Here is a 15,693-nt window from a genome sequence, read left to right on the forward strand (position 1 = left end):
TGGTTGGTGATCTTGACGGGCTCGCCTTCTCTACAGACCGTCTTCAGCCCAGGGCGGGGCTGATTCTCTACCAAACTGAATTGCTACAACCGCCAGGAGGAAACTTACCCCGGGTCGATCCATGGAGCAGTGTGGGAATGCTCCGTCTGTAGCAGAGAACCGGACGGCAGCCTCATTTCGACTTAATCATCCTGGACTGCCTCAGCTGCTCTTGGGATCGAGAGTGACCGGATTGAATACTACAGCACTGGGATTGGCTTAAAAAAATAAAATAAAACAAAATAACAGAAAAAAAAGAAAGAAAACCCATCTGCGGGGTGAGAAAAGAAGCGCGTTAATCGCCGCACCGCTGTCAGGATGATGTGACAAATCATTTATCTGCTGCCCGTGGAAAAATCAGTGGAATCGGATTTTTTCTCTTCTTCTTCCACTGCTGGAAATCAACTGAACCGGTTGTTATAAGGGTAAGTTGAGACATTATATCGTGGCACTCTCGTGTGGTCGCCCTTACGGAAGGCAGGACTCGGAGGAAGCGCTCACGCGTCGTGACCGCGGTGGAAACGAGCTCAATCCGGTCGATTGAATTACTGGTCAGTTAATTGATCCACAGAGGAACCCTTCAGACTCGGGTTGGCTGTAGTAAACATGGCATCGGTTAGGTTACGGAGTGCTTTGCCATTTTGCACTCATTGTGAAGTTTTCATAGAGAAAGTGGGCTATTTAAAGTGCTCCAACAGCAGCCAATAATTGGTCTATATTTTTGCCCAATCACCTGCTTAACAAGTGTGATACAGCCTAACCTACATAGTAAAAGAGGCGTTGAAGTGGAATTAATGGGGTGTGAAATGAGCTTGAAGTCTGGAAAGGTGAATTACTTTTATTTTTGTACTTGAACTCCTCAAATTCAGGATATATTACTCTCGTTAGACTCATATGAGCCAAAGGCGAGGTGGTTTCCATTTCAACATCTGGTTAGATTATCTAATCTGGCTGTAGGCTCATCACTGGGAGAAAGCCCCAGCCTCATCTGAATTATAGATGTAGCATAAATGTTTTTCAAATTCAAATTCAAATTTTATTTGTCACGTACACAGTCATACACAGTACAATATGTAGTGAAATGCTTGGACAACTGCTCGTGACCTAAAGATTTTGTGGATAATCATGCAACACAGCACACATCGAATCCCACCTGACCTTATCTTTGTCATTCTCCTCCCATATCACCCTTTCTTCCTCTTGCTCATCATCATAAACTGGGTGCACATAAATGGTACATAATTCATGGGTAAAGGGTGCAAGGAAAGAGTAGCAAACAGTATTTTCTTTCCACCCCCCAGTCTCAGCCTCTGTGCACCCTGAAAGTATTATTTTGTCTTTGGATGTTTGTTTTCTGTTGAATTGCTGCTTTTGTGATGCACAGACACACTGTGACTCAGTGTGACTCAAGAGAAGGGCACACGTTTCTCAAAATCATACCCATGGAGCAGACACTTAAATGTCTCGATTTGACTCATCAGCGGTCCGGAGCTCTGCCAGGATGGCAGCGCAAGCAGCGCAAACTTATTAACAAACTGCACTCTTATTGACATCCACAAAGGGTATGTGCACCTCTGTCATACAGTACCTGGGCAGACTGAAGTGAAACCATAGACATACTGTATTAGAAACTGCTGAGTTATTTTGGCAGACAGGACATAGGAGCACATGGCCTGGTTTGTGTGCCCAGTGTTCCTGATCACATGGAGCAGGAGGGGGGGATCATATCTCTGGGTGATGTAATCACACTAATAAAGCAACCTCCCGATGTGTGATAGTGGCACTCATTCCTATCCTCTGTGTCTGCTCCAACTGGACCCTGGAGAGAATATTCCCAGTGTGTCTGTGTTTGTGTGTTTGTATGTCCATGTGATACTTGGAAGGAGCTGGGAGTAGCTGTGGTGAGGCCGGTCGACCATTCAGTCTGGCTTTTGTTGACCAACTGCTATGTGAGTTTTGCAGAGGGCTGCTTAGGGGGCCACGGTGTAGTCATGCCTACATGACTCACAGTATGTTATCTGTCTATCAGCCTAGCCAAGTGTACAATCCTGTATAACTGCTTCATGGTGTTCAAAACTGTTTCGGGGCAGGATTTTACACTCAGTGATTGATATTATCAGCCTTCATTCACTGCCATTTTCAGTAGATATCTTTCCCTGTGTATCTCAAAGCATAACAACAGCAACTTGGCAATGTTTTTATGTGTGACCTATAATCACTTCAAGATGCTGTATCTACATTTAGGACACACTTATCTGGCCTACAGCGGGCTCACTTTGATGCGCTTTCAATGGGCTGATGCAGTTTTCAGTAAGACTACAAACAAGCTGGAGATTTCCTGAAAGCCCCCCTCTGAACTCTAAAATCTGCCTGTTCTCGAACTTTGAGTGTACTCTCTGTGATTGTGGGTCATTTTAAGTCTGGATTACGCTTTCTCCGAGTCCAAATGAAATGAGCGTCACTGGGCTGAACAGTTCCATGTGTGCAGAGCACATGCTTCTCAAAATAACCTCAGGCTGTTTCACCAGCACACACATCTGTATCACGAGTCAGAAAGTGGCTCACTTCACAATCCTGTTTACTGGGCATTCTAAAGCTGGGGTTAATTCCTAACCTGCTACAAAATAGCTCTGCTGATTTGCTTAATTAATGTTTAAATAGCAAGATAGTGCACACTGTAGAGGCTGCTAGGTTAAATCTGTTCATATATGCACATATTTATGCACATGTTCTGATTGCAAGAAAAATGTCCCTTTAGGGCCTTTTCAGGATACTTTTGCAGGGAACAGTGCCTACTCTGTAGAAGATACCTCTGAGCAGCCCTAAAAAGCTGGGGGGCATAGCCAGATGCAGCTAAAGATGTTGCTAAATAATTTTACTAAATAAAAGGCTTAAAGCAGCAATAAGAAGCAATTACTGCCTCTACCTAGCACCTGTCCAGAGTTTCTGCAGTGGAAGCCCAGCTGTTTATTAGAAAGCATTGCATGCTATTATTATTATCCCAAAATATTGTCACTTCTAAATTTTAAGATAATGTAATACTTATGCTTTTCATGTAAAACTTTCACATGTTAAAATTCTGTTAAAACGCAGAGAGGATTTAGATTTTGCTTAAGCTACCTTTAAAGCAGTGATATTCATCCTGGTTATTCTATATCTTCTGTTTTTCTAAATCAGAAAAATATATTAAAACCCAAGTTTAAAACACTCGGCAGGATGTATGACCTCACAGGTTTGGTATCCTTTCTTAAACTCTCTTCTACAAAATTCAAAGAGATTTGTAATGCTCGACCTCCCTACCAGCGTATGGAGTTAAAGATGTATTGTAGTGTCATAAAAGATTGATGTCTAACCGTTGTGCAGCTGAAACACACATTTTTGTCTGAGACTTTTATATACCTGTCATCTCAGGAAGCGTCTGCTTTGTGCGAAAGCTGCAACAGTTTTGTCTGCTTGCCCGGTGTATGAATCAGGGGCACGGCAGCATTACCTAGAGAAGTCAAACATGTTAACCAACTTGTTCTGCTGCTTTCCAAACAATGCATGTGCATTCCCGTTAAATATATTGGTTACAACTGCTACCACAACCGCACATTAGCTTAAAAGCATGTCAGGTCTGCTTGCTAGTGAGAGAGCTCACAGGCAATGTTTGATGTCTCCCTCCCTGGCGCTTGCTCAGCTCGTACCTTTTTGACTTTGATGTGGTTTTAACTAAGTTGTCAAAAAGAAGCACTGAGTTTTCTCCCCCCCCCCCCCCGCATGTCAAATCATGTGATATTTGTGGGAGAAAACTGCCTCTAGAGTATGCTTTAGAGCATGGAATGTAAGCAGATACATCCTGCCTTGTTTTCAGAGCAATAAACAGAATATAACATGTATTAGTAGTGGTGCACAAAATGTAATTATATAGGAAGTGCAGTGTTTGTATGAATCCGCATCCAATGGCTGCTGTTTGTTTGGAATTACATTACACCAGGTACAGTAATAGACAGTGTCCGAGTTCTTCCCCCGTTTATGACTTGATGCGTGAGTCACAGGCGCTGCTGTCCCCTTCCCATGATACCTCATTGGTTTTGTGATGCAGTGGCAGCCATGACGATGAAGTTAGTTGTGATGTAATGCTGCATGCAGCAGCGGCAGTGCTATTTCAGGTCTACCTCTAAGCCTTCAGGGCTTCCATTTGCCAGAATGCCAGCCTGCCCTTCTCTCAGTCAGCACCTCGTCTGTCATGAGCATGACAGCCATACATGAACTGGTATTCACAGAATTTACTAGAAACCTCAGGTGTACTGCTTTGGAAAAAAGCTGTAAATTAAAAACGTGTTGCCGGAGTTGTTTTCAGAGTTACTTGGCTGAACTCAACATAACAGAGACGAAAACTTTAAATGTCAGATTGATAGTTACAGGGTGTTTTTTTGGCTTCCTAGCTTGTGTTATCACTGACACGGCGTCTGAGGCTGGTTAACCTCAGGGCAAAGCTCACTTCCAGGGCGGTGGGAACGGTTTGCTCTTTCTCCCAGAAGGCCAGTGCTTGGAGACAAGCAGCAATGGCTCCTTGGCCTTTAATCTTCCTCTTAAGAGTGTGAAGAGCTCGTAAAGGGTGTGTCTGTGTATAAACCAATAAATATGCAGTATTTACCTGATGTCTCGAGACATCGTATGTTGCAACTGGGAAGTTTCCCTGGCTGAAATCTGTTGACTATTTAAAAGCTTACACAGGGTTCAGTTACTGCAGTGCAACGTGATAGTGAACTTGTGGGAAACCAACCAATAAAGTTGCTCCTTGTTGGAAATGATGAATGCTTTTATTGTCTCAACCAGTTTGTTTGTCACTGGTTACAAAATGTAGTTTTTGTGAACACACTTTTCTTATTGTCAGTTTGCACCGTTCGCTCCTTATGCAGTTCTTTTTTTTTGGACAGAAACCTTAGTTGTCAATTTTGGGTCATTCAAACGGACACTGGAAAAAACTATGATTAGATTAATGTGCTCTACAAAGCCACCGCAGGTGGGGTGTTGACAGCCAAGAGAAAAATATGAATTGAAACGAAGTTGAATGAACATAATAGCTTTACAGAAGCTAAACAAATAAAGGCAGGTTGGATCCTTTGGTAATGTTAATGATTGATAAAATCTTGTAAGGTGTTTTGCACGTGAACTTTTTTTTTTGGCTTCTGAAGTAGGGCCTTCTGGATAAGATTTGAGAAACCTGTGGGTTAACCAAACCAAAATATAATCCCTTTGTCACCACGATAGAATGATCCAGAAACTAAAATCAAACAGATTGTTAGATAGCTAACTAACGTTTGCTAAAGGCCATATATTGCCTTATTGATACATCCAGATTGAAAATACATTAAACTGCTTTCATCCTCCAGCAGCAGGAAGGATTCACCACAAGATAATGTCCAATTTCTTTTGCTTCCTTTTTCAGCTAATTGAAATACTGCAATTTAGAAGTTAGAAATGGATGTGTACAGTGTTTTAGGTAACTAAAATAACCTAATTAGGGCTACAAAACACATTTCAAACACATCAGCCGTGAGGACGGTTGATTCATAATGCAGCTGGGATGTCATGACTGTGAGTCAGCAGCATGACATGGGTATTCTAATACATATTCTTAACGTATTACGTCTTGCATATGAGAAATACACCCACGCATTTTGGCCTAAATTTAAATGTAATACCGAAACTAGTAAAAACTAAACAAAGACATTTTTTAACAGTAAAAACTGAAATGAAACAGGAAATTAAGTGAAAGCGAACTGGATCGGAAACAAAAATTTCAATCAATGAATATCTCATACAAATGTCCTATATCTACTTGTGTATTGATTAGGGCATAATGCCAAAGAGGCAGGTACGCTCCAGTTTAACAATGTAAACTCTTTAGTTGCTCAGAAAAGGATTGCTCTTTAATAAATAATAACTTTTCCTTTTTTTTTGAATGAAGTCTCTTCGCAGAAGCTTTAAAATTACATCCCCCTTTTTAGTTGTTGTTAGTCCACATTGCTGCAAAGACTGCAGGACTGCATAGTGTCTGTTTACTTTTCCCCAGCTTTTTGTCAGGCCAGAGGGTCGGCCTGACTAGGAACACCCTGACTGATATAGTATCTCAGCACTATTACAGCAGCAATGAGAGTGCTGTTTTAAATAGGAAGCCTTCCCCCGGCCCACTCCCCTCCTAACCCTCTATCTTTGGCACAGCTGGTTGTCATACCCAGAGGCTCTGAATCCTCATTGTGCACCAGACTGCTAAACCCAAGTTCCCTGAATTGATTTGCACGCACACAGTTATATCTGGACAGTTTCAGCGCAGTCCCACCAACATCACATACCATGCACCAAACTCACTCCAGCAGCTTTCCCAGAAATGAGGGTGTGTTTTGGACTCCCGTGACTTGTCTTTTTACTGCCTTTTTTCGGAAGAGGTGGATCACAGTCGGTGGAAATGCTCTTTTCTTTGGAATGAGACTGAACCCTTGAAAGACCAACGCTGAGTAGTGTCCAAAATGTGCCAGTCATGCATCTCTTTAAATATTAAATATAGATGTTTAATACAAACAGATTTTAAGTAACTGCTTGGAAGATTTTGTGTGTTTTGTGAATAATGTGGCTTTAACCCAGGCATAATTTGCACATTTAAAAGTACCTGATTCTGTAACTCTTAACTTTCCCTTTCTCCTTCCTCTGCTTCTTGTTACACCGGTGCCAACTTTTCCTCCCATTTGCCAGCCGACAGAGCTTGTAAATTTAGTGTGCCAAGGAAAATGATGTAAAGCCTGTCTTTTATGGTTCCCAGCTGATCACGCCCAGTTATAGTGAAAGGCATCAGTCTGCAAGCCTAATATGTGGTGAAGCATATTCGCTTAGAAAAAGGCAAAAACAAACATTAACAATTATGCAAAAAAAGAAGTTTTTTTTTCTTGAACCGACCCGAGTTTGTGCCCTCTCGTTTTATTTTCAGTTCTCTCATCTTTTCCCACTTAGACATTCTGTCTCCTGTCTCTGCCTCGTTTCCTGACGGTTTGTCACTTCTCCATCACAGTAGTTGTCTTGGTTTTCAGACCACAAACAAAACTTGGAGCCGTCCTTATGTGCGTGCTCTCTGACCTGGAGGGAAAAACTGATTTCAGTTCCATAGACAAAGAAACTGTGTTCTCTTTAGTTACATGAAGAGTAAGGAGGCCTTCCCCTCACTGGGCCTGTGACTGTCCCATAGGACCTGCCCCAGCCTTCCCAGTTTTCCTGTGCTTTTGTCCAGAGTTTTCCATAGATCTTGTGGCCCAGCTGCACGCCTCTATTCTCGCTCTTTCCTCCCCCTTCATCCTTGCTTTTACATCTCCCTGATCACAGCTCAGAGCTCATGGGTTCACTTATGGGTGATCCCCCCTGCATTCCCCTGCGTGTTCACAAAGTAACATATTTAAGGGTCTGCACAATTAGTTGTGAAGTCATGAAATAATTACCCCTTCATTAGATGGAAAGAAAGCCAGACTTTCTGAATTAGGCTTTCACGAGAGGTAAACTGAAAACTATTACAAATGTGAAATTCTGCAGTTCAATATTTGTAGTATTCTGACAAAAGACAGAAAAAACAAAATAATGGGTCAAAATCAATGAATCTACCTTTATTTTAAAGTAATTTAGTTCAATTCAAATTCCAATTAAATGTGAAAATATTTTTAAAAAACATTATTTTCATCCTTTTCGTGAAAACTAGTCATTGAAATGCCTTAAAATGACACCACCTAATAATAGCTTTGACACATAGTCACCTGACTTTCTTTGTTCCTCAGTCGTTGCTCCCCAATCTACACTCTTCACAGCCTCTGCCAAAATGCCATGTGACTCATATTGGTGTCTCAGCACAGTTGGCCTCACAGATTTCTCCTGAGTGGGTTGAATATCTCAAAGACTAGATCAGAAGCAGACTGTTTATCGTTAATTTTATTCCTTTTTCGCACAACTGTTCAAACAAATGTTGATTACGCGCGGCTGATTTGTGTGTTCCTCCCAGCAGTGAGAACTGGCTGTGAATAAGCACTTATCTGTTGGTCGGATCACTTCGCCGTCCATACGTTACGACCAACCAAACAAATACTGTTTCTCCAGCTTTTCCTTTCATCCACATATTTTCCCGTGTGACATTCGAAGGGGAGTTAAATGTGTAAGCTGTATTTGAAAAACATAGCTGTTGTATGTGAAACCGAAAAGGCTGGCTCTCTCTGCAATACACAGGCTTCTGCTGCCGTTTTCTCCAGGAAGAAATGAAATCTCATCTTTATAGAATCAAGCTTCTTCTATCAACCCAGACAGAGGCTCTATTACAAGAACGCTGAATCTGTTTTGCTGCAGAAGAATTGGTTTCATATTCCCCATAATTCAGGCCTTTTTTCAGCACCTGCATGCACAGCTTTATGCTTTCACACACATGCCTACAATCCACTGCTCCTATGTAGCTATACTGTGTATTTTCACAGCCTCCAGTGGTGATAATCAATGCAGCCAGTCAATAAGCAGTACTCTGTTTAAGGTCCGCAAATCTCTCAAAGAGGCGTTTCCTGAAATTGGATGTGAAGGTTGAGTTCATATGAGGCTTTTTAGTAATAACAGCAAGTGTGTTAAATGAAATTATTAAAGATGGAAAGAGTGAAAACCATGATTGTACCTTTGTGAGACGGTCGAGTCCATCAGTTGCTGAATAAAATTAGCAGCTGAGTAGAGGGTGACTCATATTTAAGAGAATAACTCGTCATTTAGATCTTCTGGTGTTAGACTGAGCGATGAATATCCTGTGTTTGGGATTAATAAGTGTGAGCCGTTCTTAACATTTGTTTTCCGTTTGTGTCTTTTATAAACACTTGTTGGGTTTTATCTCACATAAGCTTTTTATCTTACATCCTTGAAATGGATGCTGCTGTTTGCCTAATAACATAGATTCTCTTTAGTGTGCTCGTAGAAGAAGGCGGCTCGGTTTGCTCATTTTTGATGAAAAAATGAATACTTAATGCTTTAAGTTTTTATTCACGAGTTATTACAACTATAATCAAGGCTTAAATGATTTTGATTGTGTGTTTCTCAAAAGTTCTTCTTCATCGCTGTGCGGATTAGTTTTTCATCTACAGTGCCAGTTTCAGAATAAATTTTTTTTCTCTCCTTTATCCTTTTTTAAACTGCTCTACACAACCATCTCCACTTTGGAAGCTCAGTGTCACAGCATCTATTCTCTCCTCTGCTTGAAACCGTGCTACAGGCCGCGTGTTATCTGCTCTCTTCAACAGGCATGTTAGCTTTGATGTCACACTACACAGATCTCGCTCTGCGGCCAGAGTGGGCGGCGACCCTGACTCAAACCAGACCAATTATTTTTGGCGGATGGTGATGTTCTCTTTTACAGTGGACAGCAGTGTGGATGTGTTCCTGTGCATGTGAGCAAATGTATGTTGTTTCCGTGGTCGTGTGGACCGGACGCAGAGAACGCACCCAGTTTGCGGTGTGTTTCCTGCCTTCATTTTCACCTCGCCCCCTTCTCTGTTCTGCATTTCCTTCCTTCCAGCCCTCCTCATTAAAACTAGCAGTAACCTGACCTCTGTGGTCGTGCTCGTGGTTTCTCACAGAGGATGTGAGACAAGATGACAAAGCTAATGGCTGCCCTTTGTGAAGTATTTTTAATCATGTTGATTAGAACACAAGATAAACCTAAACACACACTGGAGGATGATGCATTACAGTTTGTTTTTAATGTTTTATATTTTTTTAAACTATTAACATAACTGTGGTCTATCCACATGTCTAACTTTTGCTGTGTTTGAGTTTAGCACAGACGCTGCTACTAGCACCTGAACGTTTTTAGAAAAGACTGTTAGAAAAGGCTAAGGATGCTTGTTTAAAGCAAAACTCATAATCACATTTATTTTGGTAAACACTGAGACCTTTCAAACATGATTACCTTAACAGAAAAATATTATTTTTCTAACTTGTTTCTCATGATACATCTTGAAACCAAAAGGCTTTCCTTTTGACCAAAACCTTTTTTTCTCGTCTTGGCTCAAGCTGAACTGAAACTGCCACAGTGGTACAGCCAGACGGTTTGGGTTCAAAGGAAGGAGAGAAACCAGAGTAAACTGCGTTTATAACTAAAGAGAACGCAGCACAGCTGTTTAAGCCAAACTTGTAATAGAACATTAATTCAGATTAGTTACACAGGCTTACTGCTGACACGGTTTACTTTGAAAATGTCACAACTCTGTTTTAGTCCCATCTACAGCCTGTATATAGAAGACAGCCATTTGTTGGTGAACTCCAGCAGTGCAGCGTCGAGCTTAGCGTTATCATTGTGGTAGTCTTAGTGTTTTAAATCCGGACGTGACAAGTTAGGGGTGACGGTATGGTGTGAATGAGCGAGAAACCAAGAGACACTTCAAGCTCATTTTAGCAACTAGTACTACGTGTCAGTCAGAAAGTGGGGTTGCTCTAAAGCCTCCTTTACTGCCTTATTTGACTATACAGTGTTCGCTCGTTTATCGCAGGTGTTACGTTTTAAAAATGACCCGCGATAGGTGAAATCCACGAAGTAGCAAACTTTGTTTTTTACAATTATTATAGCTGTTTTAAGGCTTTAAAACCTCTCACGACACACTTTATACACTTTTCTCAAACAGGCATCGACATTTTCACACGTGTCTCTCTTGTTTAAACACTGTCAAAGTTCAAACCGTTGTAGAAAAATAAGTCCAGTATTATAGAATGAAATCAAAGATTTAGGTTAGAGCAACATGAATGAATCAATGGTACAGAAGTAGAGGAAGCAAGAAGAATGAGTTGAGTAAAGTTTGACTTATCTGACCGTTTGGTTTCACTTAATGCGCCTTATAATCCTTTGACCTTGACACTGTTGTGTTTGTTGTCTTCTGCTAGCGAAGATTTATGTAAATTTGACAAGCTGAACGAATTCTGTACTGTACAGGAGACACGGCACAAGATTGATTGAAAATAAGCTACATCCGATCAGGACGCAGAACACAATCTGCTGTAAAAAAAAAAAAAAAAAAAAAAAAAATTACACCCCCCAAAAAATCCATGAAACAGCGAGGCTGCGAAAAGTGAGCTGCGATATAGCAAGGGACCACTGTAATGGGGACATAATTTACAAAATAGATATAATATTGTATTTAGTAAGACTTATGACCAGCAACTGAGCCTATAAAGTCTTAATGAAAGTCTTTACTGGTGTCACAGATCAAGAGAGCTGGGGCTATATTCCATTTAACCAAACTTCTTTGGTTATAAGGAATCGAGAATGGAGGTTTAACTTTTCAGACCTCAAATGTTTTTTTTTCTCTCTTTCTGGTTTCATCCGTCTCATGTGGATACTCCCACTTTCCCATTGTTATGTGTTTTCCCAGCAATGGATAATTTTCTCGCTGTTGCTCAAGCATGTTGTCATATTTACTTTGCAGCCCCCAAACCCAGTTTTAGCTGCACATACGTTTCTTTCAGTAACAATTCTTCCTCATTTTTGGCCTGAGCAAAGAAATCTCTGGTATTTCTGGTTATTGCTCTTTCTACACAAGCTCCGTCCACTTCCTGTTTACACTGATACCTGCCCTGTGTACATAAACGGTTATGTGATGATTTATGATGATGAATAAATAAGTCTAGAACTGCCAAACAAACATTATAGACAAACAGCTGCGCTAAAAGGTCTGTCCAGATGAAGATGGTTTTCTATGTGCAACAGTGTTTTAGGTTGAAAATGTATTGGCGCATATACATCTAAGGTGCATACCACCTTAACGTCGCTAACTCATCTTGTGCGTCACCCTCAGTAATTATCTCAGCTGGGAATTTGCTTACTGCACCATTTCCATTGATGAAGCAATGAAGACTTCAGCCCGCTGTAGCTTTTTTGACTGTGATCGGCCTGCACAATGACCCTTGTTCAGCCCAGTCCACATCAGCCCATACAATGAAGTCTTTTGTAGGGTTGATTCAGTCTGATATCATGCTGGAAACTATTTAGATGAGGATCACATGTTGTTCGGGCACGCCGTTTCTAAGATTCTCCTCTTACTCATTCAAGGGGAGAATGTCAAACCTCCTATAGACAATAAGATGGTTGTATGTAGTCTCAGGACACACCAGGAAGAGATGGTATTCACAAAGAAGACTGACTTACTTCCCTTTGTTGTGTAAAAAGACTTCTCGTTTTTAAGCTGTTCGCTTAACATGCTGTCAAACTGTTGGAGGTTTAATGAAAATACAACCCTGTCAGAAAGTCTGATGTGCATGCTATTGATCTTCTGATTATGGCATGTAGCACAAATAGATATCTTTGACATTTACATTATTTTGATCTGGTCTAACAGCCCTTGTTTAATTTGGATGCCAAAATATTTTCATAGTTTGGAATTGCCTTTCAGATTTATGAGAATGCAATTGCCTGTAAAATTGCTCCCTGAATACCATTTGATTCCTTTCATTATTACTTTATGCCATTGCCTTTCACGGCTTTTCTCAGAATATGCTGTAATGTTTAATATTCTGGCTTAATATCTAAAACATCTTCCTGAGATCAGGTCGTCTCCTCGAAGGTATCACAGCCTTGTTGAATTTCATTAAGTGCTCTCGACATGCATTTTGTGCGTACTTGCATGTGCTCTCTTATACGCCACACAGTGCAGAGTTGTACATCGGGACTTAGCTGCTGCTGAATTTTCCCACACTGTTGCAGACAGGCTGGAGCTAGAGATTCAGCGCTTTGATGATAAGCTTCTACAGCAAACAAATGCAGCAGGTTTCAGGTCTGGCAGCTGGAGTCCAAGCCTAAAACTAACTGCTTATCAACTACTTAATCCCAAAGTGGTGAAGGCCATTTCACGGTCAAATGATTCAACAGGGTGGTACCTTATCTAACTGAAGAGACAGAGACTATGCACACAACTCTCTTGTTATTATGTGAAACTCTATCTAGTTGTCTTGGCATGTGTAGTGTATATAACCCACGGTGAGGGAGTTTTTACTGTCTGCTGCTTCCTGAAGATTACAGACGCAAACAGCCCACGACTGAGACCTTATACAGATTTATCAAATGAGCTTTATTTTCCCTCCTTGTTCCACTAAAGTGAAGACAGGCCTTATCTATCTATTCTTAACAACACCGAGAATGGCGACGCTACAGCTTAACTTTCCACGACCACATGCAGCCACCTGTATATGCCCAGGGGCTCCAGTAGGAGGTATGTTGTAAATAATTTACCTGTGCAGAATGACTGAATAATTCAAGCGCTGAATTAGACACACGTGTTGTTGCATATGTGACCAAAGTGTCTGCAAAAAGGAAGCAAGCTTTGGCTTGAGTAGAATTCATATCCAGGTGGGTGCTATTTTGTTTTTAAACACATTAAGATTAAAGAAATATGATATCTTGGTTTCATTGTAGTGTAACATGTGTCAGCACTCCTTTGCATTGATTTCCTGTTGCAGGATATTAATGCGCGGTGAAGGGCGGGGACCTGTGCTGATAAAATAGTAGAGCACAATTTTCTAGCTCCTGGGCGAGATATAAGGCTTTGTGACGGAAGGGAAGTGGGTGCATGTCGTTTGATGGCGAATACAGATAGAACTTGTGGTGCCCGTTTCTTTTTACAGGGATAAACATCTAGTTCCTTATAGATAACTTGATGCGCTTTTTCACAGTTTGGTTTTTGTCAGAAACCAGCTTGCCACCCGGTGATCTGAAGCAGGATGTTTTTTTTTATTTATTTATTTTTGTCTAGAGGTACATTTGCAATCGACTTCCATAAATACACCACATGCACACAGCCTGCTGTTAGGAGGCCATTTATACTTTTGTACGCTATTCATATCTTTGGCTCGTGATCCTGTCATAAAGTAAACACTGGTGGGAGAGCCTAGCGTTGGATGCCATACAAATCTGACACTTGATACTGAAGCTACAGCAACTAAAAGGTAAAATCTGCTAGGTTAAAAAAAAATTATAAATCTAAAAGCCTGAGCTGAGATATTTTGAAAAAAACAAACAAACAAGGCAACGCCTGAGCTTTTCCACCCTTCTCGGCTGGGCATATCATCCATGCCCACCATCTACCTTGCCAGTCGCAGCGGGCTTGCCCGCCCACTATGCCTGCGCCTCAGCTAGCTGTGACACTTGATCTAAGGGTCAGCTGCGTCGGATATTTCTGCTGCCTCTGTGTGTATTTTTTTAATGTCGTAAGGGCTGGTTTGCTGTGACAGCCTGTCACATGTCACTAGGGTCAATTCGGATGACTGCAGCTTTTGCTGGCGCTCACTTGCGCTTGACTCTCATGCCTGTGGCAGTGATTCGCAGAGTATTTTCTTTCCTGTAAAATATGCATAATAATCAGTGGAAATAGAGAGTGGCTTCAAAGTCTGGACCACACAGCTTAATTTTGTTTTCCCACTGCTCTCATACTCGCAAGAGTGGCCAGAAAAGAAGTGACACGTTAGTGGCATGTTCTAATTACTCCCTTGGTTATATCATAACTTGTAACTCTATCATCAAATCAACTTCCACAACTGGTGAAGTCACCTGGCAGTAATGTCCGCCGTGCAGTATACCACGTCTATTTTTAGCGCCTGTTTTCTCTTCTCCACGCCCGAATGAAATATCAGTAGCTTTGTAGTTTTGTCAGCTTCTTAATTCATCCCAGTTGGAGGCACAATGTGCTATATAAAGATCAAAAGCCACCTTCTACAATTAATGCGCAGATGGGTCTCAGATGCATGCAGGAACTACACAAGACACAAGCCTGCAGTGTTATTTTGTGCAAACAAATTATATTTAGATCATCTGTCAGTGTGAGATACCTCCGCCCATTTTCCTTGAATGACTGTATAGCCATGAGTTTCTACTCATCATTACGAAATTCCCTTTGGGGAGCTTCTGTCAACTGCATATTGAGACTGATTTAAGAGTGTTTCAGCTCTAGATGACATTTAATTTGAAGACTTTTTCTCTTTTTTTGTGCTGTGTATTTATGCTGCAAAGAGCCTTTTATGAATAGTGTTTCTAGTTACACTAGTAAAAGAATAACTAAGTAAGAGTGACTACTTGAATAATGCGGTTTCCCTCCATTGTTTCCAGTGTTAAGTCTTGCCTCCAGCAAGGAGAGAAAAATGAGAAACAATGGATAGTAGGAGCATTTATAGTGAATGACTAACTGTTAGAGAATGGGGGAGTGAAACTAATATAACCTGTTTGTTCATTGTGTCCCTAACTTGTTAGTCTGTCTGGAATCTGCATAGATTACATACAAATGTCAAAAAATCCATCAAGCAAGAATGTTTAGGTAATGCATGAGTGCTAATTTAAAGCTTGGCTATAGTGAGAAAACGACCGCAGGAACCGCATGCAGGAATTAAAACGAAAACGAAACCAAAATAAAGAGTATCGACGGAGGAATGAATGCTCGAGGCCAGGAAGCACTGATGCTTTCATGAATCAGGTGTCTTGATTTTTCACTCCTCAGATTAACCAGGTCATCCATCCTTCGTATCCAGCCTTTCTTCCTTTCCAACGTAAACCTTGGATGTACAAGCCATGCTGGGAACAAGCAGGACCCTACTTGGCCAGGCACCTTAGGTTCTGTCAGCCTCAGTGACACA

General features: G+C 41.2%; 1 protein-coding gene across 3 annotated transcripts in view; it reads left to right on the forward strand.

Moving 5' to 3' along the window:
• Positions 1 to 15,693, forward strand: part of rhbdf1a (rhomboid 5 homolog 1a (Drosophila)) — a 29,277-nt gene continuing 13,584 nt past the window's right edge. For all 3 annotated transcript variants that reach the window (XM_085454591.1, XM_085454590.1, XM_085454592.1), the window contains exon 1: positions 1 to 464. The gene's annotated coding sequence lies outside the window, so the exon portion shown is untranslated. The remainder of the gene's footprint in view (positions 465 to 15,693) is intronic.

The sequence above is a fragment of the Copadichromis virginalis genome, linkage group LG4 (genome assembly GCF_057382275.1).
Source record: "Copadichromis virginalis isolate Kocher_CV1m ecotype Utaka linkage group LG4, C_Virginalis_male_GT1.1, whole genome shotgun sequence".
In the NCBI taxonomy this organism is placed as follows: Eukaryota; Metazoa; Chordata; class Actinopteri; order Cichliformes; family Cichlidae; genus Copadichromis; species Copadichromis virginalis.